General features: G+C 46.6%; 27 non-coding genes across 27 annotated transcripts; 6 read left to right on the top strand and 21 right to left on the bottom strand.

Moving 5' to 3' along the window:
* Positions 1 to 231: 231 nt before the first annotated feature.
* Positions 232 to 304, bottom strand: trnar-acg (transfer RNA arginine (anticodon ACG)). Its single transcript has one exon. It is a non-coding gene; the product is annotated as a tRNA-Arg (tRNA).
* Positions 305 to 441: 137 nt separating this feature from the next.
* trnae-cuc (transfer RNA glutamic acid (anticodon CUC)) lies at positions 442 to 513 on the top strand. Its single transcript has one exon. It is a non-coding gene; the product is annotated as a tRNA-Glu (tRNA).
* A 408-nt stretch (positions 514 to 921) lies between these two features.
* On the bottom strand, positions 922 to 995 carry trnae-uuc (transfer RNA glutamic acid (anticodon UUC)). The gene has a single exon. It is a non-coding gene; the product is annotated as a tRNA-Glu (tRNA).
* Positions 996 to 2,053: 1,058 nt separating this feature from the next.
* On the bottom strand, positions 2,054 to 2,126 carry trnar-acg (transfer RNA arginine (anticodon ACG)). Its single transcript has one exon. It is a non-coding gene; the product is annotated as a tRNA-Arg (tRNA).
* A 178-nt stretch (positions 2,127 to 2,304) lies between these two features.
* On the top strand, positions 2,305 to 2,376 carry trnae-cuc (transfer RNA glutamic acid (anticodon CUC)). The gene has a single exon. It is a non-coding gene; the product is annotated as a tRNA-Glu (tRNA).
* A 105-nt stretch (positions 2,377 to 2,481) lies between these two features.
* Positions 2,482 to 2,569, bottom strand: trnay-gua (transfer RNA tyrosine (anticodon GUA)). Its single transcript is given in 2 exon segments — positions 2,482 to 2,517; positions 2,533 to 2,569. It is a non-coding gene; the product is annotated as a tRNA-Tyr (tRNA).
* Positions 2,570 to 2,772: 203 nt separating this feature from the next.
* Positions 2,773 to 2,844, bottom strand: trnae-uuc (transfer RNA glutamic acid (anticodon UUC)). The gene has a single exon. It is a non-coding gene; the product is annotated as a tRNA-Glu (tRNA).
* A 1,056-nt stretch (positions 2,845 to 3,900) lies between these two features.
* On the bottom strand, positions 3,901 to 3,973 carry trnar-acg (transfer RNA arginine (anticodon ACG)). The gene has a single exon. It is a non-coding gene; the product is annotated as a tRNA-Arg (tRNA).
* A 315-nt stretch (positions 3,974 to 4,288) lies between these two features.
* Positions 4,289 to 4,376, bottom strand: trnay-gua (transfer RNA tyrosine (anticodon GUA)). Its single transcript is given in 2 exon segments — positions 4,289 to 4,324; positions 4,340 to 4,376. It is a non-coding gene; the product is annotated as a tRNA-Tyr (tRNA).
* Positions 4,377 to 4,579: 203 nt separating this feature from the next.
* Positions 4,580 to 4,651, bottom strand: trnae-uuc (transfer RNA glutamic acid (anticodon UUC)). Its single transcript has one exon. It is a non-coding gene; the product is annotated as a tRNA-Glu (tRNA).
* Positions 4,652 to 5,703: 1,052 nt separating this feature from the next.
* Positions 5,704 to 5,776, bottom strand: trnar-acg (transfer RNA arginine (anticodon ACG)). The gene has a single exon. It is a non-coding gene; the product is annotated as a tRNA-Arg (tRNA).
* A 137-nt stretch (positions 5,777 to 5,913) lies between these two features.
* trnae-cuc (transfer RNA glutamic acid (anticodon CUC)) lies at positions 5,914 to 5,985 on the top strand. Its single transcript has one exon. It is a non-coding gene; the product is annotated as a tRNA-Glu (tRNA).
* A 105-nt stretch (positions 5,986 to 6,090) lies between these two features.
* On the bottom strand, positions 6,091 to 6,178 carry trnay-gua (transfer RNA tyrosine (anticodon GUA)). Its single transcript is given in 2 exon segments — positions 6,091 to 6,126; positions 6,142 to 6,178. It is a non-coding gene; the product is annotated as a tRNA-Tyr (tRNA).
* Positions 6,179 to 6,381: 203 nt separating this feature from the next.
* Positions 6,382 to 6,453, bottom strand: trnae-uuc (transfer RNA glutamic acid (anticodon UUC)). The gene has a single exon. It is a non-coding gene; the product is annotated as a tRNA-Glu (tRNA).
* Positions 6,454 to 7,509: 1,056 nt separating this feature from the next.
* On the bottom strand, positions 7,510 to 7,582 carry trnar-acg (transfer RNA arginine (anticodon ACG)). The gene has a single exon. It is a non-coding gene; the product is annotated as a tRNA-Arg (tRNA).
* Positions 7,583 to 7,760: 178 nt separating this feature from the next.
* trnae-cuc (transfer RNA glutamic acid (anticodon CUC)) lies at positions 7,761 to 7,832 on the top strand. Its single transcript has one exon. It is a non-coding gene; the product is annotated as a tRNA-Glu (tRNA).
* Positions 7,833 to 7,937: 105 nt separating this feature from the next.
* Positions 7,938 to 8,025, bottom strand: trnay-gua (transfer RNA tyrosine (anticodon GUA)). Its single transcript is given in 2 exon segments — positions 7,938 to 7,973; positions 7,989 to 8,025. It is a non-coding gene; the product is annotated as a tRNA-Tyr (tRNA).
* A 203-nt stretch (positions 8,026 to 8,228) lies between these two features.
* trnae-uuc (transfer RNA glutamic acid (anticodon UUC)) lies at positions 8,229 to 8,300 on the bottom strand. The gene has a single exon. It is a non-coding gene; the product is annotated as a tRNA-Glu (tRNA).
* A 1,056-nt stretch (positions 8,301 to 9,356) lies between these two features.
* Positions 9,357 to 9,429, bottom strand: trnar-acg (transfer RNA arginine (anticodon ACG)). The gene has a single exon. It is a non-coding gene; the product is annotated as a tRNA-Arg (tRNA).
* A 137-nt stretch (positions 9,430 to 9,566) lies between these two features.
* On the top strand, positions 9,567 to 9,638 carry trnae-cuc (transfer RNA glutamic acid (anticodon CUC)). Its single transcript has one exon. It is a non-coding gene; the product is annotated as a tRNA-Glu (tRNA).
* A 106-nt stretch (positions 9,639 to 9,744) lies between these two features.
* On the bottom strand, positions 9,745 to 9,832 carry trnay-gua (transfer RNA tyrosine (anticodon GUA)). The gene is given in 2 exon segments: positions 9,745 to 9,780; positions 9,796 to 9,832. It is a non-coding gene; the product is annotated as a tRNA-Tyr (tRNA).
* Positions 9,833 to 10,035: 203 nt separating this feature from the next.
* trnae-uuc (transfer RNA glutamic acid (anticodon UUC)) lies at positions 10,036 to 10,107 on the bottom strand. The gene has a single exon. It is a non-coding gene; the product is annotated as a tRNA-Glu (tRNA).
* Positions 10,108 to 11,159: 1,052 nt separating this feature from the next.
* trnar-acg (transfer RNA arginine (anticodon ACG)) lies at positions 11,160 to 11,232 on the bottom strand. Its single transcript has one exon. It is a non-coding gene; the product is annotated as a tRNA-Arg (tRNA).
* A 137-nt stretch (positions 11,233 to 11,369) lies between these two features.
* On the top strand, positions 11,370 to 11,441 carry trnae-cuc (transfer RNA glutamic acid (anticodon CUC)). Its single transcript has one exon. It is a non-coding gene; the product is annotated as a tRNA-Glu (tRNA).
* Positions 11,442 to 11,546: 105 nt separating this feature from the next.
* Positions 11,547 to 11,634, bottom strand: trnay-gua (transfer RNA tyrosine (anticodon GUA)). Its single transcript is given in 2 exon segments — positions 11,547 to 11,582; positions 11,598 to 11,634. It is a non-coding gene; the product is annotated as a tRNA-Tyr (tRNA).
* Positions 11,635 to 11,837: 203 nt separating this feature from the next.
* Positions 11,838 to 11,909, bottom strand: trnae-uuc (transfer RNA glutamic acid (anticodon UUC)). Its single transcript has one exon. It is a non-coding gene; the product is annotated as a tRNA-Glu (tRNA).
* A 1,224-nt stretch (positions 11,910 to 13,133) lies between these two features.
* On the bottom strand, positions 13,134 to 13,206 carry trnar-acg (transfer RNA arginine (anticodon ACG)). Its single transcript has one exon. It is a non-coding gene; the product is annotated as a tRNA-Arg (tRNA).
* Positions 13,207 to 13,344: the final 138 nt, after the last annotated feature.

Here is a 13,344-nt window from a genome sequence, read left to right on the forward strand (position 1 = left end):
TTACAGAGTAGCGATGAAATTGTTCATTCTAGAATCAACTGGCCCACCAGCCTTCATTTTGTGGACGAAGGGCAATACCAAAGCATGTCCGTGTCTCCCCTAGACATCGGAATGGGTGTGCAGAATGTGCCTTTTTTTGAAAAAATAGAAGAATGCTAGAGAGTTGCCTTTTCTTTTGGACTTTGGAGAAAAAAAACACAACAACAAAATAAGCCAGAGAAAAACAAGCACAGAGCGAGCCAGGAGTCGAACCTAGAATCTTCTGATCCGTAGTCAGACGCGTTATCCATTGCGCCACTGGCCCACCATTAGTAAACCCCCGATTGTTACAGACTTGTTGGTTTTCGATGTGACGGTGGCAAGCATTGATGTCTGCTCATTCTCACCTTGTTATCAGGAGAACAGACTACCAGCCCTCCAGCCCTCCAGCCCAGCCATCCCTCCCTGGTGGTCTAGTGGTTAGGATTCGGCGCTCTCACCGCCGCGGCCCGGGTTCGATTCCCGGTCAGGGAAAGCTCTTTTGCCTTCCAATTGTGGACTGCGAATTCAAGCTCTGCTGACAGCTGTGAGAAAGCCAGCTCCAAGCCAAAAAATTGGTGGAACATGACAAAACACCTCCCTTCGAAGCCGGAGTTAGAACCAAGGCGACCATACGGATGGCGCACACTCCACCTACAGTCCTACCGCTCTACCAGCTGAGGGCTAATCGAAGGGCCTAAAGGGCTAGTCCAGAACTCGTACATATCAGGGTTCTGTAGCTCTACTGCTGGCCAAAAAGTCACTTCTGGTGCAGGAAGATTTGCTGGATCAGAACCTCGACATATCAGGGTTCTGTAAGCTCTACTGCTGGCCAAAAAGTCCACTTCTGGTGGCAGGAAGATTTGCTGGAATTTTGAGGAGGGAAGCAAAATGGAGCATGCATTCCCATACCGGGAGTTGAACCCGGGCCCGCCTGGGTTGAAAACCAGGAATCCTAACCGCTAGACCATATGGGATTTGGACACTTTAAACTGGCAATGGGCTTCTGTCGCACTTTCCATACATGTGGTCAGCGTGGGCGCAGGACCTTGTAGTGGCCTGTTGCTTTAGTTCTGTGACTGTAACAATGTGATAATAATTTGGCAAAACAAGAATTATCCAAAAGGGACGGTTTTCTGAATTATATAGTGTTGTATCCATTCAGGGAATCTGTTTTTTCACTCAACCCGGGGGTTTCAGTGTATTTGGGCAGATTCCTGTGATTGCAGAATTGATTCCTCAAACTGGTAATTAAGCTCTTGTCCAAGTGAAATACTCGTGTCATCCATTTGAAAACACAAACCTTTATCTAGAGGAAAAAACTGGAGTCAACCCCTGGCTGCGTACGAGAAAACCAGGAATCCTAACTGCTAGACCATATGGGAACTGGCCAGCTTTAACTGGCCACAAGCTTGTGGGCCACTTTCCATAAATGTGGCCAGTGTGGGCGCAGGGTTTTGTAGTGGCCTGTTGCTTTTGGTGTGTGACTGTAACAATGTGATAATAATTTGGCAATACAAGAATCATCCGAAGGGACGGATTACTGAAATATATAGTGTTGCATGCATTCAAGGGACATGTTTGTTGACTCACACATGGTTCAGTTTTTTGGCCAGAATCCTGTGATTGCTGAATTTATACCTCGAACTGGTAATTAAGGTCTTGTCCAGGTGAAAATACTTGTGTCATGCATCTGAAAACACACATGGCAACCGTTATCTAGAGGAAAAACTGCCTATCGTCGGTCTGTCAAGGTACAAAACTGACATGTTGTCACCCTTCAAAGTAGTAAAGCGGTTACAGAGTAGCGATGAAATTGTTCATTCTAGAATCAACTGGCCCACCAGCCTGCATTTTGTGAGACGAAGGGCAATACCAAAGCATGTCCGTGTCTCCCCTAGACATCGGAATGGGTGTGCAGAATGTGCCTTTTTTTGTAAAAAATAGAAGAATGCCTAGAGAGTTGCCTTTTCTTTTGGACTTTGGAGAAAAAAAACACAACAACAAAATAAGCCGGAGAAAAACAAGCACACAGCGAGCCAGCCAGGAGTCGAACCTAGAATCTTCTGATCCGTAGTCAGACGCGTTATCCATTGCGCCACTGGCCCACCATTAGTAAAGACCCCCGATTGTTACAGACTTGTTGGTTTTCGATGTGATGGTGGCAAGCATTGATGTCTGCTCATTCTCACCTTGTTATCAAGAGAACAGACTACCAGCCCTCCAGCCCACCAGCCCACCAGCCCTCCAGCACACCAGCCCACGAGCCCTCCAGCCCACCATCCCTCCCTGGTGGTCTAGTGGTTAGGATTCGGCGCTCTCACCGCCGCGGCCCGGGTTCTCTTCCCGGTCAGGGAAAGCTCTTTTGCCTTCCAATTGTGGACTGCGAATTCAAGCTCTGCTGACAGCTGTGAGAAAGCCAGCTCCAAACCAAAAAATTGGTGGGAACATGAAAAAAACACCTCCTTCGAGCCGGAGTTGAACCAGCGACCTAAGGATGGCCAACACTCCAACCTACAGTCCTCCGCTCTACCAGCTGAGCTATCGAAGGGGCTAAGGGCTAGTCAGAACCTCGACATATCAGGGTTCTGTAGCTCTACTGCTGGCCAAAAAGTCACTTCTGGTGCAGGAAGATTTGCTGGATCAGAACCTCAACATATCAGGGTTCTGTAGCTCTACTGCTGGCCAAAAAGTCACTTCTGGTGCAGGAAGATTTGCTGGATTTTTGAGCAGGGAAGCAAAAAGGAGCATGCATTCCCATACCGGGAGTTGAACCCGGGACGCCTGGGTGAAAACCAGGAATCCTAACCGCTAGACCATATGGGATTTGGACACTTTAAACTGGCCATGGGCTTCTGGCGCACTTTCCATACATGTGGTCAGCGTGGGCGCAGGACCTTGTAGTGGCCTGTTGCTTTAGTTCTGTGACTGTAACAATGTGATAATAATTTGGCAAAACAAGAATTATCCAAAAGGACGGTTTTCTGAATTATATAGTGTTGTATCCATTCAGGGAATCTGTTTTTTCACTCAACCCGGGGGTTCAGTGTATTTGGGCAGATTCCTGTGATTGCAGAATTGATTCCTCAAACTGGTAATTAAGCTCTTGTCCAAGTGAAAATACTCGTGTCATCCATTTGAAAACACACACCTTTATCTAGAGGAAAAACTGGAGTCAACCCCTGGCTGCGTACGAGAAAACCAGGAATCCTAACTGCTAGACCATATGGGAACTGGCCAGCTTTAACTGGCCACAAGCTTGTGGGCCACTTTCCATAAATGTGGCCAGTGTGGGCGCAGGGTTTTGTAGTGGCCTGTTGCTTTTGGTGTGTGACTGTAACAATGTGATAATAATTTGGCAATACAAGAATCATCCGAAGGGACGGATTACTGAAATATATAGTGTTGCATGCATTCAAGGGACATGTTTGTTGACTCACACATGGTTCAGTTTTTTGGCCAGAATCCTGTGATTGCTGAATTTATACCTCGAACTGGTAATTAAGGTCTTGTCCAGGTGAAAATACTTGTGTCATGCATCTGAAAACACACATGGCAACCGTTATCTAGAGGAAAAACTGCCTATCGTCGGTCTGTCAAGGTACAAAACTGACATGTTGTCACCCTTCAAAGTAGTAAAGCGGTTACAGAGTAGCGATGAAATTGTTCATTCTAGAATCAACTGGCCCACCAGCCTTCATTTTGTGAGACGAAGGGCAATACCAAAGCATGTCCGTGTCTCCCCTAGACATCGGAATGGGTGTGCAGAATGTGCCTTTTTTTGTAAAAAATAGAAGAATGCCTAGAGAGTTGCCTTTTCTTTTGGACTTTGGAGAAAAAAAACACAACAACAAAATAAGCCGGAGAAAAACAAGCACAGAGCGAGCCAGCCAGGAGTCGAACCTAGAATCTTCTGATCCGTAGTCAGACGCGTTATCCATTGCGCCACTGGCCCACCATTAGTAAAACCCCCGATTGTTACAGACTTGTTGGTTTTCGATGTGACGGTGGCAAGCATTGATGTCTGCTCATTCTCAGCTTGTTATCAGGAGAACAGACTACCAGCCCTCCAGCCCTCCAGCCCACCATCCCTCCCTGGTGGTCTAGTGGTTAGGATTCGGCGCTCTAACCGCCGCAGCCCGGGTTCGATTCCCGGTCAGGGAAAGCTCTTTTGCCTTCCAATTGTGGACTGCGAATTCAAGCTCTGCTGACAGCTGTGAGAAAGCCAGCTCCAAACCCAAAAAATTGGTGGGAACATGAAAAAAACACCTCCTTCGAGCCGGAGTTGAACCAGCGACCTAAGGATGGCCAACACTCCAACCTACAGTCCTCCGCTCTACCAGCTGAGCTATCGAAGGGGCTAAGGGCTAGTCAGAACCTCGACATATCAGGGTTCTGTAGCTCTACTGCTGGACAAAAAGTCACTTCTGGTGCAGGAAGATTTGCTGGATCAGAACCTCAACATATCAGGGTTCTGTAGCTCTACTGCTGGCCAAAAAGTCACTTCTGGTGCAGGAAGATTTGCTGGATTTTTGAGCAGGGAAGCAAAAAGGAGCATGCATTCCCATACCGGGAGTTGAACCCGGGCCGCCTGGGTGAAAACCAGGAATCCTAACCGCTAGACCATATGGGATTTGGACACTTTAAACTGGCCATGGGCTTCTGGCGCACTTTCCATACATGTGGTCAGCGTGGGCGCAGGACCTTGTAGTGGCCTGTTGCTTTAGTTCTGTGACTGTAACAATGTGATAATAATTTGGCAAAACAAGAATTATCCAAAAGGACGGTTTTCTGAATTATATAGTGTTGTATCCATTCAGGGAATCTGTTTTTTCACTCAACCCGGGGGTTCAGTGTATTTGGGCAGATTCCTGTGATTGCAGAATTGATTCCTCAAACTGGTAATTAAGCTCTTGTCCAAGTGAAAATACTCGTGTCATCCATTTGAAAACACACACCTTTATCTAGAGGAAAAACTGGAGTCAACCCCTGGCTGCGTACGAGAAAACCAGGAATCCTAACTGCTAGACCATATGGGAACTGGCCAGCTTTAACTGGCCACAAGCTTGTGGGCCACTTTCCATAAATGTGGCCAGTGTGGGCGCAGGGTTTTGTAGTGGCCTGTTGCTTTTGGTGTGTGACTGTAACAATGTGATAATAATTTGGCAATACAAGAATCATCCGAAGGGACGGATTACTGAAATATATAGTGTTGCATGCATTCAAGGGACATGTTTGTTGACTCACACATGGTTCAGTTTTTTGGCCAGAATCCTGTGATTGCTGAATTTATACCTCGAACTGGTAATTAAGGTCTTGTCCAGGTGAAAATACTTGTGTCATGCATCTGAAAACACACATGGCAACCGTTATCTAGAGGAAAAACTGCCTATCGTCGGTCTGTCAAGGTACAAAACTGACATGTTGTCACCCTTCAAAGTAGTAAAGCGGTTACAGAGTAGCGATGAAATTGTTCATTCTAGAATCAACTGGCCCACCAGCCTTCATTTTGTGAGACGAAGGGCAATACCAAAGCATGTCCGTGTCTCCCCTAGACATCGGAATGGGTGTGCAGAATGTGCCTTTTTTTGTAAAAAATAGAAGAATGCCTAGAGAGTTGCCTTTTCTTTTGGACTTTGGAGAAAAAAAACACAACAACAAAATAAGCCAGAGAAAAACAAGCACAGAGCGAGCCAGGAGTCGAACCTAGAATCTTCTGATCCGTAGTCAGACGCGTTATCCATTGCGCCACTGGCCCACCATTAGTAAAACCCCCGATTGTTACAGACTTGTTGGTTTTCGATGTGACGGTGGCAAGCATTGATGTCTGCTCATTCTCACCTTGTTATCAGGAGAACAGACTACCAGCCCTCCAGCCCTCCAGCCCACCATCCCTCCCTGGTGGTCTAGTGGTTAGGATTCGGCGCTCTCACCGCCGCGGCCCGGGTTCGATTCCCGGTCAGGGAAAGCTCTTTTGCCTTCCAATTGTGGACTGCGAATTCAAGCTCTGCTGACAGCTGTGAGAAAGCCAGCTCCAAACCAAAAAATTGGTGGGAACATGACAAAAACACCTCCTTCGAGCCGGAGTTGAACCAGCGACCTAAGGATGGCCAACACTCCAACCTACAGTCCTCCGCTCTACCAGCTGAGCTATCGAAGGGGCTAAGGGCTAGTCAGAACCTCGACATATCAGGGTTCTGTAGCTCTACTGCTGGCCAAAAAGTCACTTCTGGTGCAGGAAGATTTGCTGGATCAGAACCTCGACATATCAGGGTTCTGTAGCTCTACTGCTGGCCAAAAAGTCACTTCTGGTGCAGGAAGATTTGCTGGAATTTTGAGGAGGGAAGCAAAATGGAGCATGCATTCCCATACCGGGAGTTGAACCCGGGCCGCCTGGGTGAAAACCAGGAATCCTAACCGCTAGACCATATGGGATTTGGACACTTTAAACTGGCAATGGGCTTCTGTCGCACTTTCCATACATGTGGTCAGCGTGGGCGCAGGACCTTGTAGTGGCCTGTTGCTTTAGTTCTGTGACTGTAACAATGTGATAATAATTTGGCAAAACAAGAATTATCCAAAAGGACGGTTTTCTGAATTATATAGTGTTGTATCCATTCAGGGAATCTGTTTTTTCACTCAACCCGGGGGTTCAGTGTATTTGGGCAGATTCCTGTGATTGCAGAATTGATTCCTCAAACTGGTAATTAAGCTCTTGTCCAAGTGAAAATACTCGTGTCATCCATTTGAAAACACAAACCTTTATCTAGAGGAAAAACTGGAGTCAACCCCTGGCTGCGTACGAGAAAACCAGGAATCCTAACTGCTAGACCATATGGGAACTGGCCAGCTTTAACTGGCCACAAGCTTGTGGGCCACTTTCCATAAATGTGGCCAGTGTGGGCGCAGGGTTTTGTAGTGGCCTGTTGCTTTTGGTGTGTGACTGTAACAATGTGATAATAATTTGGCAATACAAGAATCATCCGAAGGGACGGATTACTGAAATATATAGTGTTGCATGCATTCAAGGGACATGTTTGTTGACTCACACATGGTTCAGTTTTTTGGCCAGAATCCTGTGATTGCTGAATTTATACCTCGAACTGGTAATTAAGGTCTTGTCCAGGTGAAAATACTTGTGTCATGCATCTGAAAACACACATGGCAACCGTTATCTAGAGGAAAAACTGCCTATCGTCGGTCTGTCAAGGTACAAAACTGACATGTTGTCACCCTTCAAAGTAGTAAAGCGGTTACAGAGTAGCGATGAAATTGTTCATTCTAGAATCAACTGGCCCACCAGCCTGCATTTTGTGAGACGAAGGGCAATACCAAAGCATGTCCGTGTCTCCCCTAGACATCGGAATGGGTGTGCAGAATGTGCCTTTTTTTGTAAAAAATAGAAGAATGCCTAGAGAGTTGCCTTTTCTTTTGGACTTTGGAGAAAAAAAACACAACAACAAAATAAGCCGGAGAAAAACAAGCACACAGCGAGCCAGCCAGGAGTCGAACCTAGAATCTTCTGATCCGTAGTCAGACGCGTTATCCATTGCGCCACTGGCCCACCATTAGTAAAGACCCCCGATTGTTACAGACTTGTTGGTTTTCGATGTGATGGTGGCAAGCATTGATGTCTGCTCATTCTCACCTTGTTATCAAGAGAACAGACTACCAGCCCTCCAGCCCACCAGCCCACCAGCCCTCCAGCACACCAGCCCACGAGCCCTCCAGCCCACCATCCCTCCCTGGTGGTCTAGTGGTTAGGATTCGGCGCTCTCACCGCCGCGGCCCGGGTTCTCTTCCCGGTCAGGGAAAGCTCTTTTGCCTTCCAATTGTGGACTGCGAATTCAAGCTCTGCTGACAGCTGTGAGAAAGCCAGCTCCAAACCAAAAAATTGGTGGGAACATGAAAAAAACACCTCCTTCGAGCCGGAGTTGAACCAGCGACCTAAGGATGGCCAACACTCCAACCTACAGTCCTCCGCTCTACCAGCTGAGCTATCGAAGGGGCTAAGGGCTAGTCAGAACCTCGACATATCAGGGTTCTGTAGCTCTACTGCTGGCCAAAAAGTCACTTCTGGTGCAGGAAGATTTGCTGGATCAGAACCTCAACATATCAGGGTTCTGTAGCTCTACTGCTGGCCAAAAAGTCACTTCTGGTGCAGGAAGATTTGCTGGATTTTTGAGCAGGGAAGCAAAAAGGAGCATGCATTCCCATACCGGGAGTTGAACCCGGGACGCCTGGGTGAAAACCAGGAATCCTAACCGCTAGACCATATGGGATTTGGACACTTTAAACTGGCCATGGGCTTCTGGCGCACTTTCCATACATGTGGTCAGCGTGGGCGCAGGACCTTGTAGTGGCCTGTTGCTTTAGTTCTGTGACTGTAACAATGTGATAATAATTTGGCAAAACAAGAATTATCCAAAAGGACGGTTTTCTGAATTATATAGTGTTGTATCCATTCAGGGAATCTGTTTTTTCACTCAACCCGGGGGTTCAGTGTATTTGGGCAGATTCCTGTGATTGCAGAATTGATTCCTCAAACTGGTAATTAAGCTCTTGTCCAAGTGAAAATACTCGTGTCATCCATTTGAAAACACACACCTTTATCTAGAGGAAAAACTGGAGTCAACCCCTGGCTGCGTACGAGAAAACCAGGAATCCTAACTGCTAGACCATATGGGAACTGGCCAGCTTTAACTGGCCACAAGCTTGTGGGCCACTTTCCATAAATGTGGCCAGTGTGGGCGCAGGGTTTTGTAGTGGCCTGTTGCTTTTGGTGTGTGACTGTAACAATGTGATAATAATTTGGCAATACAAGAATCATCCGAAGGGACGGATTACTGAAATATATAGTGTTGCATGCATTCAAGGGACATGTTTGTTGACTCACACATGGTTCAGTTTTTTGGCCAGAATCCTGTGATTGCTGAATTTATACCTCGAACTGGTAATTAAGGTCTTGTCCAGGTGAAAATACTTGTGTCATGCATCTGAAAACACACATGGCAACCGTTATCTAGAGGAAAAACTGCCTATCGTCGGTCTGTCAAGGTACAAAACTGACATGTTGTCACCCTTCAAAGTAGTAAAGCGGTTACAGAGTAGCGATGAAATTGTTCATTCTAGAATCAACTGGCCCACCAGCCTTCATTTTGTGAGATGAAGGGCAATACCAAAGCATGTCCGTGTCTCCCCTAGACATCGGAATGGGTGTGCAGAATGTGCCTTTTTTTGTAAAAAATAGAAGAATGCCTAGAGAGTTGCCTTTTCTTTTGGACTTTGGAGAAAAAAAACACAACAACAAAATAAGCCGGAGAAAAACAAGCACAGAGCGAGCCAGCCAGGAGTCGAACCTAGAATCTTCTGATCCGTAGTCAGACGCGTTATCCATTGCGCCACTGGCCCACCATTAGTAAAACCCCCGATTGTTACAGACTTGTTGGTTTTCGATGTGACGGTGGCAAGCATTGATGTCTGCTCATTCTCACCTTGTTATCAGGAGAACAGACTACCAGCCCTCCAGCCCTCCAGCCCACCATCCCTCCCTGGTGGTCTAGTGGTTAGGATTCGGCGCTCTCACCGCCGCAGCCCGGGTTCGATTCCCGGTCAGGGAAAGCTCTTTTGCCTTCCAATTGTGGACTGCGAATTCAAGCTCTGCTGACAGCTGTGAGAAAGCCAGCTCCAAACCCAAAAAATTGGTGGGAACATGAAAAAAACACCTCCTTCGAGCCGGAGTTGAACCAGCGACCTAAGGATGGCCAACACTCCAACCTACAGTCCTCCGCTCTACCAGCTGAGCTATCGAAGGGGCTAAGGGCTAGTCAGAACCTCGACATATCAGGGTTCTGTAGCTCTACTGCTGGACAAAAAGTCACTTCTGGTGCAGGAAGATTTGCTGGATCAGAACCTCAACATATCAGGGTTCTGTAGCTCTACTGCTGGCCAAAAAGTCACTTCTGGTGCAGGAAGATTTGCTGGATTTTTGAGCAGGGAAGCAAAAAGGAGCATGCATTCCCATACCGGGAGTTGAACCCGGGCCGCCTGGGTGAAAACCAGGAATCCTAACCGCTAGACCATATGGGATTTGGACACTTTAAACTGGCCATGGGCTTCTGGCGCACTTTCCATACATGTGGTCAGCGTGGGCGCAGGACCTTGTAGTGGCCTGTTGCTTTAGTTCTGTGACTGTAACAATGTGATAATAATTTGGCAAAACAAGAATTATCCAAAAGGACGGTTTTCTGAATTATATAGTGTTGTATCCATTCAGGGAATCTGTTTTTTCACTCAACCCGGGGGTTCAGTGTATTTGGGCAGATTCCTGTGATTGCAGAATTGATTCCTCAAACTGGTAATTAAGCTCTTGTCCAAGTGAAAATACTCGTGTCATCCATTTGAAAACACACACCTTTATCTAGAGGAAAAACTGGAGTCAACCCCTGGCTGCGTACGAGAAAACCAGGAATCCTAACTGCTAGACCATATGGGAACTGGCCAGCTTTAACTGGCCACAAGCTTGTGGGCCACTTTCCATAAATGTGGCCAGTGTGGGCGCAGGGTTTTGTAGTGGCCTGTTGCTTTTGGTGTGTGACTGTAACAATGTGATAATAATTTGGCAATACAAGAATCATCCGAAGGGACGGATTACTGAAATATATAGTGTTGCATGCATTCAAGGGACATGTTTGTTGACTCACACATGGTTCAGTTTTTTGGCCAGAATCCTGTGATTGCTGAATTTATACCTCGAACTGGTAATTAAGGTCTTGTCCAGGTGAAAATACTTGTGTCATGCATCTGAAAACACACATGGCAACCGTTATCTAGAGGAAAAACTGCCTATCGTCGGTCTGTCAAGGTACAAAACTGACATGTTGTCACCCTTCAAAGTAGTAAAGCGGTTACAGAGTAGCGATGAAATTGTTCATTCTAGAATCAACTGGCCCACCAGCCTTCATTTTGTGAGACGAAGGGCAATACCAAAGCATGTCCGTGTCTCCCCTAGACATCGGAATGGGTGTGCAGAATGTGCCTTTTTTTGTAAAAAATAGAAGAATGCCTAGAGAGTTGCCTTTTCTTTTGGACTTTGGAGAAAAAAAACACAACAACAAAATAAGCCAGAGAAAAACAAGCACAGAGCGAGCCAGGAGTCGAACCTAGAATCTTCTGATCCGTAGTCAGACGCGTTATCCATTGCGCCACTGGCCCACCATTAGTAAAACCCCCGATTGTTACAGACTTGTTGGTTTTCGATGTGACGGTGGCAAGCATTGATGTCTGCTCATTCTCACCTTGTTATCAGGAGAACAGACTACCAGCCCTCCAGCCCTCCAGCCCACCATCCCTCCCTGGTGGTCTAGTGGTTAGGATTCGGCGCTCTCACCGCCGCGGCCCGGGTTCTCTTCCCGGTCAGGGAAAGCTCTTTTGCCTTCCAATTGTGGACTGCGAATTCAAGCTCTGCTGACAGCTGTGAGAAAGCCAGCTCCAAACCAAAAAATTGGTGGGAACATGAAAAAAACACCTCCTTCGAGCCGGAGTTGAACCAGCGACCTAAGGATGGCCAACACTCCACCCTACAGTCCTCCGCTCTACCAGCTGAGCTATCGAAGGGGCTAAGGGCTAGTCAGAACCTCGACATATCAGGGTTCTGTAGCTCTACTGCTGGCCAAAAAGTCACTTCTGGTGCAGGAAGATTTGCTGGATCAGAACCTCGACATATCAGGGTTCTGTAGCTCTACTGCTGGCCAAAAAGTCACTTCTGGTGCAGGAAGATTTGCTGGATTTTTGAGGAGGGAAGCAAAAAGGATCATGCATTCCCATACCGGGAGTTGAACCCGGGACGCCTGGGTGAAAACCAGGAATCCTAACCGCTAGACCATATGGGACTTGGACACTTTAAACTGGCCATGGGCTTCTGGCGCACTTTCCATACATGTGGTCAGCGTGGGCGCAGGACCTTGTAGTGGCCTGTTGCTTTAGTTCTGTGACTGTAACAATGTGATAATAATTTGGCAAAACAAGAATTATCCAAAAGGACGGTTTTCTGAATTATATAGTGTTGTATGCATTCAGGGAATCTGTTTTTTCACTCAACCCGGGGGTTCAGTGTATTTGGGCAGATTTCTGTGATTGCAGAATTGATTCCTCAAACTGGTAATTAAGCTCTTGTCCAAGTGAAAATATTCGTGTCATCCATTAGAAAACACACACGGCAACCTTTATCTAGAGGAAAAACTTGGGTCAACCCCTGGCTGCGTACGAGAAAACCAGGAATCCTAACTGCTAGACCATATGGGAACTGGCCAGCTTTAACTGGCCACAAGCTTGTGGGCCACTTTCCATAAATGTGGCCAGTGTGGGCGCAGGGTTTTGTAGTGGCCTTTTGCTTTTGGTGTGTGACTTTAACAATGTGATAATAATTTGGCAATACAAGAATCATCCGAAGGGACGGTTTACTGAAATATATAGTGTTGCATGCATTCAAGGGACATGTTTGTTGACTCACACATGGTTCAGTTTTTTGGCCAGAATCCTGTGATTGCTGAATTTATACATCGAACTGGTAATTAAGGTCTTGTCCAGGTGAAAATACTTGTGTCATGCATCTGAAAACACACATGGCAACCGTTATCTAGAGTAAAAACTGCCTATCGTCGGTCTGTCAAGGTACAAAACTGACATGTTGTGAGGTTAATAATGAAAGTGAGACCAATTTTTAATCCGCAAAATTGCTGATTATTCGCTCGTTCAGTTTAATGCAGATTACAAATTATTCTCAATGTCCAGGTGGCAATTAGTGATAAGGCTTCAAAATGGCAAGCCTGTGACATCAAAACCACATGGCATTGCACCCTTCAAAGTAGTAAAGCGGTTACAGAGTAGCGATGAAATTGTTCATTCTAGAATCAACTGGCCCACCAGCCTGCATTTTGTGAGACGAAGGGCAATACCAAAGCATGTCCGTGTCTCCCCTAGACATCGGAATGGGTGTGCAGAATGTGCCTTTTTTTGTAAAAAATAGAAGAATGCCTAGAGAGTTGCCTTTTCTTTTGGACTTTGGAGAAAAAAAACACAACAACAAAATAAGCCGGAGAAAAACAAGCACAGAGCGAGCCAGCCAGGAGTCGAACCTAGAATCTTCTGATCCGTAGTCAGACGCGTTATCCATTGCGCCACTGGCCCACCATTAGTAAAACACCCGATTGTTACAGACTTCTTGGTTTTCGATGTGACGGTGGCAAGCATTGATGTCTGCTCATTCTCACCTTGTTATCAGGAGAACATACTACCAGCCCACCAGCCCACCAGCCCTCCAGTCCA

This window comes from Carassius auratus, unplaced genomic scaffold (genome assembly GCF_003368295.1).
Source record: "Carassius auratus strain Wakin unplaced genomic scaffold, ASM336829v1 scaf_tig00215645, whole genome shotgun sequence".
NCBI classification, from domain to species: domain Eukaryota; kingdom Metazoa; phylum Chordata; class Actinopteri; order Cypriniformes; family Cyprinidae; genus Carassius; species Carassius auratus.